This window comes from Melospiza georgiana, chromosome 14, assembly GCF_028018845.1.
Source record: "Melospiza georgiana isolate bMelGeo1 chromosome 14, bMelGeo1.pri, whole genome shotgun sequence".
Lineage (NCBI taxonomy): Eukaryota > Metazoa > Chordata > Aves > Passeriformes > Passerellidae > Melospiza > Melospiza georgiana.
Genome location: NC_080443.1, coordinates 12,636,984 through 12,651,723, shown reverse-complemented (window position 1 = coordinate 12,651,723; position 14,740 = coordinate 12,636,984). Strand labels below are relative to the sequence as shown.

General features: G+C 37.7%; 1 protein-coding gene across 2 annotated transcripts in view; it reads right to left on the bottom strand.

Annotated features, from left to right (window-relative positions):
- SMPD3 (sphingomyelin phosphodiesterase 3) overlaps nt 1-14,740 on the bottom strand; it is a 104,773-nt gene that overhangs the window by 47,562 nt on the left and 42,471 nt on the right. The window contains exon 1 of one of the 2 annotated variants that reach the window (XM_058033976.1): nt 14,626-14,658. The exons of the other annotated variant lie outside the window; for it this stretch is intronic. The gene's annotated coding sequence lies outside the window, so the exon portion shown is untranslated. Of the gene's footprint in view, nt 1-14,625; nt 14,659-14,740 lie in introns of those variants that run through there. 2 annotated transcript variants of the gene reach the window in all.

The window sequence follows — 14,740 nt, the reverse complement described above, 5'->3', positions numbered from 1 at the left end:
TCTACTAAATTTTTAAAAGTTTGTGTTCCGTTTTCTTTTTTTTCCTATATATGAATAATTTTTCCTTTGTATCTCCAACTCTCTTAAGCATTTACACAAGTAATTTTGTTGCTGAGATCAAAATTGCTCTCTGAATTTATTATCCTTAAACTAATTGAAAATTATGGCTGGCTCGCTAAGGCAAAGAAGCCCAACTGGTAAGCACAGAAGATGGTAACACTTTGCTGCTCACTCAGCTGATGACAACTTGATTTTCAGCTTTATGAGAGACTGAGCAAACAACTCACATCAGGCAGCTGCAGAGCTCCAGCCTAATCTTGTAAAACAGTGTTGGTAAACCACAAACCTGTCAAGGTGCCTTCATGTGCTGCTTGGCATATTAATTATGCCATTAGCATACCATGTTTTTATGTACACCACTGGTAGATACATCAATGAAATTATAAGCAACTAACAGAAGAAAGGAAGGCATGAATAGAAGTAAATTCAAAACAAATTCAGTTCCAAACCTACTCCTCCAGAATCAGAGGTGTTCTTTGAAGTCAACTGTAACTTAAATGCAGGTTTAAATGATTTTCCATTTTCTACATAAAATAAAATCTTAAATGATTTTCCATTTTCTACAACCCAGTATTTTCCGTGCTGCAGCATTATCTGAAAACAAAGCAGAGCAACAACAAATAAAAGCACTAATTCTATGTTTGTGAATATTTCCTGGAAACCAAATAGCTGCCTTGTTTTATCACATTCATCCCTCTTTTCAACTGCAAGAACTCTGGCAAACAAGTTTTGAGGAACCAACTGCTTTTGTAATTTACACTGCTCTCTCCAGGCAGGCTGGGGGCTGCTGCCTGTCCTGCTCCATTGCAGCTGCTTGCTGTGGTTATGTAACACATATTTATGCATGACTTTTTATGTAAAATACTTCACAGTTCCCAGTGTATTTAAGTTAGGAGCCTATTTTGAAAGTTCTTCACCAAGTCCACCTACAATGGCTCATACCCACAAATCCACACAACAGATTTGCCACAAGCAATTCAGCCAGGCCTAACCCTTCCTCAGATTGTAGAAGAATGCCAAAATCAGCTACAATCAGTGTCAGTCTTTGAAGAAACACAAACTATCTATTTGTGGCAACAGCCATGTGAAAGAAGTACTTCAAAGGAAAACGTGACTTGGTATAGGAAAAAAGATCAGGAACCTCAAACTCCAAAATACTCCAGGCAGCACAGACAGTGATTATTTTATAGGACAGAGCTCAGCCCGAACCTTTTCTCTACTATGTTGTAGTAAGTATAATATTTGAAAAGTTGAAATAACTAAAGGTTTATTGGCTTTCTGAGGGGAAGTTAATAAAAGTAATTTTAAGTTTTTCTAAATTTTTTTCTACCCATGCATGGACCTTCTGAGCAACCTCCACACTGGGGCTCAGAGAAATCTTCTTCTGTAACCCTGGGATATGTTTTGAAACATGTTTGAAAAAGCAGATTAACACTCATCAGTAGCAGTGCTGTATTTTAAGATAAATCACAGAGTAAAGGAGTAAAGTAATACTGAATGAGGAACAGTTGAGGATTATTTGATACTGTGCCTTATACAAGGGGGATGGAAGTTGATGAGGGTTAACTTCTGCCATTTCAGTTTCATGGTGAGGCTAGGACAGACTTTACACTGTAATTCAATGGGAAAAAAAAATCTTATTTATAAATAGATAATCTAGGAAACTTTCCTATCAAATACCAAAAGTAATCATGACACAAGATGTGTGGCTCTACTGTTTTGCTTTATGATGCAAACCTATTGGTCCTAGTTTTTAGTGATTTACTAGATATTAAACATATTTGCCCCCATTTTTTTTCCCTATGGGCTGTGACCACATCTTTTCTTCATTATAAAAATTCTTTGAATTATTTCTATTTCTTCATATCTGGGGAATATAAGTGAATTATTATTATTACTATTACTATAGGGAAATTCCCCAAACAGATTAGGCATAACTACACAAGGAAAAACTAATCACCAACAAATACTTTGCCATTCATGCAGAAGAAAGCCCAAATCTTACAACATGCCTTTCTTTTTAATTCTACCTAGCATTTTCTTTCATGGTTTTCTTTTAATGGACATAAACGTGAGTACTGCTAATACACCTTGTTTCTACTTATTTGTCTTTATACTGCATATGTCTGCTTTCAACACAGCACTTCTACCTGCTTTTAGGCTTCAAACTACCTTCAAAATATGCTAAATTAAAGAGGAATATTACAGGAAGGAACCAGAGATGTGTCTCATCACTAGCTTTGATCTCTCAGAGACAGTTAATTCCATGATTGCAATTAATTGGACTGCCAGGCCAGAACAAAGGGTGACCTCTCCACAGTAACCCAACACTGTAACTTTACATAATTTGTATTATTTTCTTCTATTGTATCAGGAGGATAAACGTCATGACCAGAGTAATGACCAGGTTATGGCAGCCAGCACAGGACAAAGCACTGATTCAGGGACCTTGAGATGTGCTTCACCATTTGTGACATGTGTGGCACCCACGGTCCCAGCTCTGACCCTGCCCTTGCCCCCTTGCCCACTGCACACCACAAACACACACAGTGATCCAGAACCTTCCCAGCCAGCAGCAGGAGCTGGGGAAAGGCTCAGAGCAGAGGGAAGTTCTGCTCCTGCATCTGCCACCTGCCCCTAGAGGAGCTTGTGAGCCTCTGTGTGCCCCTGCACGGTCACTGTCCCCTCTGCCAGTCCTGCTGTGGCAGATCTCAGGTTTAGGCACACTTTGCTGGGGAGGCACTTCCCTGGTCAGGACCCCTTGAGCTCTGAACCCCAGCTAGTCAGCATATCAGAAGAGAAGCTGTCCTCTGAAAATTGGCAATTTTATTTTCTGAGGCAACAATCAGCTGTGCAGTGCCACTCAAGCCACTCTCCCCACTGAGATCAGTCAGTTTCTTGCCCTGTGTCTCACCCCTTCACTATAACCTTTGATGAGTGCAGTAACTGTCTATTTTGGTGCCTTTGATGAAAAAATTATTATTCATTGTATAAGATTTCCCATTATATATATAAAATCATATATTTCATACTTATGATAATAAAAATGGATGCATTTTCATCAACATAATTAATGTTGGTTGTATTATCACTAAAATAATTGCGTACAGTTGTAGCTGGAGAACACCACAGCTCTGAAATAGCACTCTTCATCTGAAGATCAATGCAAATGCAGCTGGTAATTCAGCTTTTGTGAACAGGTCATCAGCATGACTAGCATATTAACATCTCAGCCAAGGAGCAACACTTAGAGGCATTCTTTTAGAGGTTAATGAAAGGGCTTAATATGTACTTCAGCAGTGATTATTTCCAAGAAATTCGTTAAAGGCAAATGGCTATCACTTGAATTTTAATTCAAATTCTAATTTTAATCTGAGCGGTTATTGTAGGTGTTGCCTGACTGTTAAGAATATATTCCTGCTCCTGATCCCATTGTATCCTGCTGAGATTTGGCCAAATTAATTGTGTATGGTGTTACTGATTAAATTCCCTGGGAAAAAACCACAGTGCTCATACATAATGACTAATACTCTCAGCTTATTGATCCTAAGTTCAGAATCATTATGTCAGTGCAAATGCAGAATGCAGGGAAGACAGATGCTATGCTTGGATCATAGAGAAGGCTCATACCAAGAGCAGCAGCTCACAGCAGCCATATCTGTTTCACATTAAAGACATACACTGTTACCTACTTTATTTTGCATTCATTTCAGCTTCCCACTCCCAACCCCCAAAATAAATTCTGACAAAGCAAATAAATACACATACCCCAAAGAACCACTTGGAACCGTTCAGCATATTCATATTTTTCACTACAAAGACCCACACAGGAATCCTCCAGTGAATTGTCATTAGAAATAGATTGAAGAGATTCACTTGCCATGACCTAAGGGCTGAGGGAAAGAAAGATTCATGCAGCACTACCTGCTGCCGTGTAAGGGCTACAATTATTTCTCATATTCCTTCAGCTAGGCTTTGTCTCTTGTAGGGCAATCTTCACCTTTCAGCCTGAAAATTTTGAGGCCTTCTTAGAAATGCATTCCCAGAAAGATCAGAGCCTTGAGGCAGAACTGCATCATCCCTTGATTGATAATGGCCCTGGAAAATGAAGCCTCATTCACCAGCAAAGGCAGCAGCTGACAGCTCAGCTACCAAAAGAGCACAGACCATTGTGCAAAAGCAGAGATCCAGAATGACTCTTCCAAAATTAATTCTATCTAATTGCATGTGGGAATATAGTAAATAGAAGAAGGAATTAAAAGAAATTAATTCTTCCAAATTCTTTCTCTATCTTACTGAGGGAAAACATAAATGTTAGAGTCAACTCATCCCATCCTTGTTATCTGCTAGGCAGAGGGCTCTGTCTGCTCAAAGGTGCTTCTCAGTCCCTTCTGGGGTTTTCATTTTTAACCAGAGAAGGTTTGTTCAGTCTGAGTGTGCTGAAACTCTTCAGCTCATATTTAGTATCACACCCTGAGACACTGAAGATAAAATTTAAAGCACCATTAGCACTCAGTACAATCTACTAAATGATGTCAAAGAGATTCTTGAAAGCTGCTCCTTGTCTCCTGCAGACAGAAGAGGGGAACTTAGCAAGAGATAACCCTTTGCATGCAAATAGCAAAGCAACATGAAACAATGATAAACAAGAAAAAAAACCCCAAGCCATATTATACTCATACAAATAATGCAAGAAGCTCCCCACAAAGCAGTAATGCTGCTTATTTAACCAGCAGGATATTGCTGCCTTTCACAGGAACAAGGCTGTTACAATATCACTCAGAAATTCTGTGTTAAATTCTTTTCAGCATTTTTAAAATGTTCAGTAGTGTGCATTGTTTGTCAGATTTTTTGTTTTATGTGTTTGCACTGGAAATGCTAACGAGAACTTTTTCTCCAACAGGACAGTTTTTAAACCAGATATTGATAGTAACAGGCAAAAACCCCCTACCAGTATTGAAGTTACACAGTGCATGAGAGATGAAACAGAATCTGAATCTATTTCTTCACATGCTTTTAGAAAGAACCTGCTTTGACAGAAAACTTTTGTATTACTAAGAAAAAAATCAGAGCTGCACAAACACTTGAGAAATACACAGGGATTTTTTTTTTTTTTTGGCTTTTTTGTTATTTATTCTGCTTTATTTTTTCATTTCTACCTCTTAGCATTCTGGAATGTATTATTTAGTGTTCTGCACTTCCTATATTGTGCACTTGCTTTATGGAAACATGAAGTAACCCTAATTATTTTAATTAAAATTTCTGTTGCCATCTACAAAGTTATTTAATAATTTTCCTTCCTACTGCGCTAATTCTATATTAGTATGTTTAAAAAGGCATTTTTAAGGCCTTTAGGTAATTTGTTAATATTGTACATTGAATAAGTATTGGTACTATATAAATTAAACACGACATATAGAAACAAATCTTTCAATCTCTGCCAGGCAAAATTTCTAATCAAATCAGTAAAGTTTTACCTAAACTAGATCTAAATAAGAGCTAGAGGAGCTGGTCACAGGCAGGAGCTGGGACACCTGTCAAAAACCAATCAGGAACACTGGAAAATTGATCCTCAAGAGGGAAATTACTCTGTACCATGCTGACCACTCTCCTGACTTTACTCACCCAAGACTTCTTCTCTAAGAACTGATGAGCATGTAGGTCTGCAGCAACACTCCTGGATGTATTTGCATATATTAATATCGATAAGCAGAGCTGTTAAGCTATTTTATAATCACTCCTTTTTAAAGCTGTAGGAAAGAACTGGTGGAATCACTGTGGTATATGTTCAACATTGCCAGTTCATGCTTCTTCACAGTATTAAATTATTGTTATTTTATGGTACAAAACCTTCCTAAAAGCAACAAAAAAAGAATTTAAAGTAATCACAGATAATATGCAAAGCATAAAAAATACTTAATCAATCCTCAGTAGGAATATCTCTCTCTTCTTCGTACAGAGAAGGAGAAAGGGCAAGGGAAGAGGAATTTCCCTTGTGTAATTCTCTTCTGGAGATTAATTCAATATAGTACATGCCCCTGTGGATTAAGAAACTCCAGATACATTAAGTATACATACACCTGTTCACTGTCTCACAGATATGGAAAAAAGGATATTTCTTCCAAGAGACACTAAGACAGAAAAAAGAATTGCCCACAAGAGGAACTAAACAACTGCCTGTCCCCCTCACAGCAGGAAAACCTCCTCCTATTAAAATAAATGCTCCTGTAATGGCAGCTGATCTGCATAATGTTATGGTAACATGCAGTTCCTTTCTCTGAACAAAAGATGCTGTTTTTCAAAATTAACTTCAAATCAACCCACTAAAAATTGCTTACAATGAATAGCTGCATTACTAGACTATCTATTCATAATTGTTAGTTTATATTTCTCTCAAAGATAAAGATAATTTATACAATAAAATGAAATGTTCCTTGCATCTCAGACTCATAGTTCTTTGTGCTTTGGACAAACATTCTTCAATAGCTTTGGTGTTCCTTCCAAATTGGTAAGAGGTTTATACACAACCTGTGTGCCAAGCAGGGCTCATTTTTGCTTTTAGAAATGCACTTGGCAATAAGTAAACTGGAAAAATTTGCAACTCTTCTGAATCTTGTCCTCAGTTAATTGTAAGTGCTATTTCTTTTCTCCCAACTTGTATGCAATTCATTACTCTTCAGCTTTTCTTCTTGGCCTTGATGAAACCTGACACAGTAGTTTTCTTTCTCCTTAATTAAAAATATTTTTTACTTTGTTGTAAGGTTGTGGGGATTACTTTATTGTATTTGGCAAGGGAGGATACTTGAAAGAAAACTACTCTGTGGGCCTTTCGGCACCAGGTCTGTTTCTCTCTGCCTGAAATTGTGAGGCTCTGTATTTGATAACCCAGATGGTCCCTTCTAGTCTTGCATTCCTTAAAAAGGACACTGAGTACTGTAAACTGATGCCACATGGCACACAAAAATCACAAAATTCTTTAAAATGTCATGCAGCTACCAAGCAAGTTTTAGCCCCATTAATGCCATTTCACTAAAGGAAAATTACCATTTTCAAATGCAGTTTGTGTTAACAAGCTCTGAAATCAGAAGATTAAGCTACTTTTACCATTAAACAAAGGTATAAATACAGCATCTCTCCCCCAGATCTGTGGCAGCAGAAGTATGATTATTGAAAAGAAATGAAATACAGAAAAACCTAGCATTTTATTGGACATGATGATCCTAAAAATAGTCACCAAGATGTAATTTTTTGTGGAGATAGGTATTTGACAAGAACATGAAGAGCAGTTCCCATCACTGCTGTTATGATCAATGTCTTGTCTTCAAAGGCTTTACAGCTTTTTTTTGCAGAAACTCTTTTACTGCCCCACCAGGGTGGCAGCCAGGGACTGGCCTCACAGGGACCCCCTCATGGATCCACAGCTGATTTTGTACTAGGAAACCCAGTTTGTAGCCCAGGAGCAGCATTTGCTCCTGTGCATATTCCATGGAATAACCTTCATGGAAGTTTTGTGGTGATGTGCAACCCAAGACTGATAAGAACTTTCAACCTGACAGACAACTTTGACTACACCAAACCACCCTAAGATGTGATGCCAAGGAAATAAATGACTTCAGCAAGGATCCAGGGCAGCATGGTTTAGAAGCCAGGAATAAGCTTGGAAGGAAACACAAAGGAAAGCACCACCAGCAAATCCGGTTTGGAATAAATACGGAGATGCAGTCTGGAACATTTAATACACATTTGTGTAACAGTCAAGAAGGATCTGAAGCACTGATCTGTGCCAGGCACCTCTTTCAGGGTCCACTGCTCACAACTCATCCTTTTCAGGGATCCACATCAGGTATCCAAACATCCACTATGGCCTTCTCTTTGCTAAAAATGCATTTGAGAAAGCAGGATTGAGTTTGTAAGCAGGTTCCTATTAAGAATTAATTAAGATTGTTTGTTCTGAACTTGTGAAACCAGTATGAGGTGTTATCAAAGGTTTTCCAAATGATAAGCCTTTCTAAATTACCCTTGCTTTCACACAAGGGATTTTTCAAAGGCACAAAGAACAGTTTGGTGCTCAAATGCCTTTAAAAATGTCTTTGATAGAAAGCCACCAGGGAAGTGAGTTAGTGTTACAGCTCTGGCTTTTCCAACACCACAAGTCAGTCCTTTGTTTCTCCTCTACAGAAAGAGCAACAAGTTTCTTGTAATTAAGAATTCCCCCCACACAAAGCATTGAAGGTGGGATTTTCTCATCTTCTTAGAAGTCAGTAGTTTAAATAAATCTCCATCTTTGGTTTGAAGGGTTCACAGTGCTTCCATAATTGTCTTTTCAAACAATCTCTTCTAAGCATCTCTTATTTAAATCCTCTTGTATCAGCCCACAACAGTAATTTATTTAATGATTTGTTTGCTTTCCCTACTCTCCCCACGGATCTATCAACATGGTCTGCTTGCTTTTTGTCCTTTAGAGGATCAAGGAAATTTTAACCCAAAAACCTCTCCAGCATACAGCACTGCCCAGAGAATATTAGTCTAAACAATTCCAAAATGCAGCAGAAGACAGTAAAAACACTCAGAAAAATAGGTAAGGAGGAAGCAAAATCCCCCATTTTGGATAGGGGAGTTTCCTAAAACAGTGGCACTGAGAGAGATGGGAGGTCCCTGCTTCCTATCCCCAAAGTATAGAAAACTGAACAAAGGTGGAACAACAGGGTTCTCCAAAATACACGTCACAGCTTTTCTCTAATTTTTTTCTTTGTTCATATCTGGGCTGATTCTTATTTAAGGCCGCTAGCAGGATTTTGCTGTCATTTACCCAACTACTCTTACCCTATTAGGCTGAGATAGGATAAAGATCAGAGAACCAGCAAGCTCACAGTTCTCCTTAAAAGGATCGCAAAGTAATGACTCCAACTGCAGAGGGTCTTTGTTAATGCATTTATAAACTAAATAACACTGGAATTGTCAGGGGGTGTGTTGCTGAAGTCCAGGCTTTGCTCTGTCAGACACACAGATAAGCACCAGCTGCAAGGTTTGGAACTGTCACATTGCAACTCTAGATTTGAACTAGGAACTCACACCATGTACTAATAGCCTTTCACATTTTGGAAATTTCAAAAATTCACTGTCTTTTCCTATCATATTTTCAATATTTTATATTATGGTAATGCTATAAGTAGAATTAGGCACATGGTTATATATGAAAAAATGTGCTATTACAAACAGATTTAAAATACACACTGTTAAAATACAAAGAAATAAACAACCTGTGACTCACATAGTACAAGCCTTCTATCCATATAAGTTTAAAAATTGAGTAAGTGCAGGGCATGCAGTACAGGAAGTTCTTCAGAAAGTAAAAAAATATAGTTTTAGTTACTGACTGCAAGGAAAGCTCCCAGTGTCCTATTGAGATCCTTGTATTATTAATCTAATTTTACAAAAAAATACTGCAGAAAGAGGAAATTTCTCTTACATATGTATTCCTGATTCTCTAGTTCAATGAACATCATTAAAAATTTATCGATTCATTCACCTCTACTTACAGACAGAATCAAACTGCTGAAAATTTCACCTGATGATAGCTAAGTGTGAAAGACTTTGGGAAAAAGCTGAGCACTTTCCAAGATCAATTGATCAAGTGCTTTTAGAATCCAGCAGCAAAAACCAGAAATCTTGACAAGAGCACTGCAATCAGAGTGCTAATGGAATACAAGTTGCTATCACAGTACAAACAAAAGAGGTCAAATGCTATTATTATTTGTTATTACTGAACCCTGCATGCCTCCTGCCCATCTGTGCCTGCAAAAACTTGCACAGCACAAGCTTCAAGGAAAAGAAAACAAGAATATAAGAAAAAAACTGCAACATAAAGGAGAAAAACCCCTCAGCAGAAGCTCTCGTTGGTAGTTCACACCATAACAGACACTGACAAAAACCTTCTGAGAATTTCCAGATTAAATGCTGTTGGTCTTTTTTTTTTTTTTTTTTTTGCAAAGGTCACTTCCACTTTCTGTGCGTTCATGCCAAAGTGTTTTAGAAAATCCCTAAAAAAAGCAGAGAATGTCTGAAAACATTTATTTGTCATTCTTTTTATGGCAGAGACACTGTATGTGATTGCACTTGAACTGCTCCTCTCCTTACCTTGATCACTTTGTGTTGTGCATCCTCTTAACTAATCAGCTCTCCCATCCAAACATTGCTTTAACATTGCTTTTCCAGTCACTTTTTCATTATTTATTCTCTTCTCTCTTTCTCCACTACAATAATTAATATTTAATTTAGCTATCAATGTCTATTTTGATAGGTTGCTATATAAAGCTCCAGATTAATAAATTTATGTTATAAACAATTTTATCACTATCAAACACGCTGAAATATTTGTGTGTTGGGAACAAGCCTACTCAGCGTGTCAATGTAAAAGAGAGTCTTTTGAGACTATTGTATATTACTTTTTACAGGATGAGCTGCATTACTATGATTTTAATTTTTTAATGCAGTTGCTACACCCTTCACAGCTAAACACATTCAACAGCATTACAGAGTGACAATTATATAAAATTTCCAAATACTCTGACAACCAACATTAACAAAGTGAAATCTTAAGCACTGGCATTAAGACAATGCTTCTCAAAAGGAAATAATAAATAATTAAAGACTTTGGTGCTTCATTAAGTACAGTTACCTCCTTACCAGTACCAACACCAACATAAGATATTCAGTTTGGGGATTTTTAATTTTTGTCAAGATCTGCTAGGAGGGATGACCCAAACAGCTTTCCTAAAAGCAAAAGCAAGGAAGGAAGCAGCACTGAGCCCTGGCAGGCAGCATCAGAGCAAAACTCAGAATCACTTTCCCATGATATCAGAATTGCAAGCATATTATAGAGGTCTTAATTAGTATTTTTTTCCTCAGCTGTACAGTTCAACTCTAGCTTTTTTTTTTTGCTTGGGCAGTAATTAAGCAAGGCCAATTTTATTCTCAGATTTTAGAATTGCATGGGGATAATCAACAGACTTCAATATCATCCTGGGAAGTCCTAATCACACAACTCTGCTGCACTGACTAAATACTCAAAGAGATTCCTGGGAGAGACCCTCACTGCCAGTGCCATACAACTGGTAATAGTTTTACTATAATCCCTGCTGCCAGCCCTGGGTTAGGATCAACTGTGCCCAGCTCCTTTTTAGCCCAAACTCTGACTGTGATTTTCCCTTTCACACTGCAAATCAGGGCTCATTTGGGAATGTGCAGGCTCCATTTGAAGTGCACCTTTCAGGACTGAAGCTGCAGATGAAGAGCAGCACAGGAGCACAGCCTCCACCAAGCTGCAAACCCCAGGCTTCTGCTCTTTGTTTGACAAACTAATCCACCACAGGAGAAGTCAAGTGCCAATCTTGTGAAAACGTTCCTGAAAAACAGGGAGTGAATAAGGGGCAACACAAGCTAAAGAGAAGGCATCTGTTTATTAACCAGATGTTGTAATCTGTGTTTTCCCAATGCAGTGAGTTAATATTCATGAGGCACACTTTCAATCAGGTGGGGAACTTCCTCATTCAGACAGGCTGGTGGGGTTAATGCAGAGGCATGGCCTCACTTATGCATCAGCAAACCAAACTCATTTCCTGTGCAGTGCAAGGTAGGGAGATGCCATACTTAGAGTCACCACTGAAATCATGCTCCCAGGTGCTATGCCTGACAATGCATGATTAAAGTATCCTCTATGAGCTGATTTTCTGTGATTTACAATCAAAACCCTTTGCTTTAACCACTAGTTAGGGCTGAAAATTTCAGTTTAATTTCAGGATTCATGTAGCTGCCATGCCTCATTGTTTCCTGGCTCTTCCCATTAGCATAGCTGCAAAAGTGGCATTACTCTCTACAGAAAGTTAATTTATACATATTGTTTTACGAGTGTGTTACATTTGAGGCCTACTTCGTTCATTTGCTAATATGAGCAAGTGAATGTTTTTCTGAAAAAACAGTTTTCCTCCAGCTGGATCACAAATATAACAGAGTTCTTTTTAATATAGTATCAGCAGGCATTCAAGAATAGTGTCAAGTGGTCATTCTGTGTGGCAACAGGAGTCTCACTCCAGTTCCAACTGGAGAATTTGGCATTATGCAATTCAGTTGCTAAAAGACCAACAGAAATCCAAAACTGAGGATGTAAGACTAGAGATAAAGGCTTTTTTGCTTACAAGAAAAATTCTGCTAAGTTGGTACATGATTATAGATATTTTCAAGGGAAAAGTTCATCACTTTTATACATTGATTAATAATCACCCCTTACAGGCTACAACCTGAAAAATATAATCTGTTCAAGAGAATTTTTTAAAAGCATGAAAAAGAGTAAGTTTTAGTAACTTATAATTCCAGACCCTTCTCCTCAGCTTAATTAACTCATAAGGTTTTACAGGAAAGGATTGATGCTATGAAAATCTTTGTTAAGTCAGAATTACAGTTCCCATGGCTTTCACAGTCAGATTTTATAGACAAATAAGGAGTTAGCCTCAACTGCTCAAGGAATTCCTTCTTCATAGTAACAGGGAAGCAGTTTACTGTGCAAATGAGGCAGTCCAAGACAGACTGTATCAGACATATATCCAAGCCAGGCTATTACATGCATCACACACAAAATATACATTTATCATAAAAAACTAGTGCCCCTCATCTGCGTATTTTTCCTGTATCTGTGCTATGTTTTGATGTAACAGCTGTTATGCAGCAGCTCCTAATTACATTTTCTGCTCTCATCCACCTTTCTACACTTTAGCCTCATTAACATGATGCTTGCAGATGTCAAGAACAGCTTCATTGAGCCTGGTTCAATAGAAAGGTTTCAGTAAGTGGTAAATGGCTTTAGCTGCCACCTCAAAAAAACCCTCCCAGAAGAAACCACTGCTTGACAAGACTCAGATGCATTAGTTACTCTCTCAGTTACTTTCAAATTTTAATTTCTAAGTCCCCAGTATACATAGCTGCACCCAGAAGATCTAAACCACAAACCACATATTTTGGTTTGCTAAGTTTCTATCCAGTAGCAGACCAGCTTTTAAAATGTCACTGCAACATATATTAATTCCTTTTATACTTCCACATAACTAACAGCAATAGATTTAGTTACCTTTCTGGCTGAGTTCTTGTTTTAGCTGCTTTTTGAATGTTAATTATTAACACTGACAAAGTGCACTTGCAGCTGTGCTGAACATTTCTGGTGTAGCTGTGGCCTGGAATGAAGGAAACCTCATTGGGAAATTATATAAGTGCAGTTACCATGAATATCATTTTGCTGCTTTGTGACCTCAGCAAAAATCAGTATGCAAAAACATTGCAATTTAAATATTTTTAATTAGCTTCTATTGAGTTAAAGACTGTTATCTTTAATATGACCCACAAAAAAATCTAAACAGATTTTAAATTTAGGAGCTGATGAGATTTCTGCTGCTCTCAGTCCCAGTCTTCAAGACTGGCATTTCTAGTGCACAAACTAACCTCTGAGAGACTTGAAAAAGTGTCAGTAAAATATCCCACAGAATTTCTACTTACATAACCAATCCACAGTCTTCAAAAAAAGTTTAAGTAAACCAACCTGGCAAGCTCACCATGTTATAAACAGCTCTGCCTCTGCTTTGCATGTGTTTGTGATTGGAGGATGGAGAAACAAATAAAGCAGCAGGAAAAAAAAAGAAAACAAATGGAGGTGTTTAACTCAGAAAGGTTTTGCTTCAGGAAGTAAGTGTGTGAAGGTATTTAAAAAGACCTTTTCAAAGCAGTCACTAGATCAAAACATTCAAATGGGACAATTTTGTAGAATTGTAACATACAATTCTAATTAAAGTCCTATTGATTTATGACCATCTTAAGTATTGACTAAGAATTATATTCCCTAATCCCTTGTCATTCCATCAACCTACGAAGCACAGAGTGGGAGAGAATATGGAACAGAGCCCTTTTCTTGAGTCTAAGCAAGGAGTACTTATGCAGTGAGGAACAAGCTGTAACTTCCTAGAATCGTGCAGCCTTAAGTAAACACATCAAGTGCATTAAGAAAAAGGAGGTTTGTCTTCGATATTTAACAAATACCTAAAGATCAGCTGTAAGCAAACATGGAAAAATCACATATAAGCAGAGCAATACAAAGTAAAATTTGTCCTGCACCAGTCTCATGTGTGAGTTTTGTTAGTGGTTCTCTTGTGAAACATTTTACTTATCCCCATATTGCCCCCTCAAACAGACTGTGCACCTGTGAGGTGAGAGTAGAGTAGCACTCCAACTGCTTTACAGAGACAATTAAATCCTAGATAGAATTCAAGCCAGAAGCCATTCTTTCTTCATCAAATCTTACCCATTTTTTATTCATTTTTCATGAAACTTACTATATACACTGTATGTTTTGAAACACCAAATTCTCTCATTCCACAAAAATAGCAAACTGCAATGTGCACACAGAGAGTGAAGGGAACAACATAAAGACCAGATTAATACATAAAATTAAAAACACAAATGATAAAATAAAATGTACATGAAAGCTCCAAGTGCAGCACAGTCACATGCACAGGTACCTCCTACCTATCACACAGATCTTAATTTCACAGCATCCATCTCTCTGTTGCTGCACCCCAGGGAACAGTGTTGGCATGGTAACTGCAGGCTCTATGTCTTTCTTTTTTTTCCTATTAGCAGT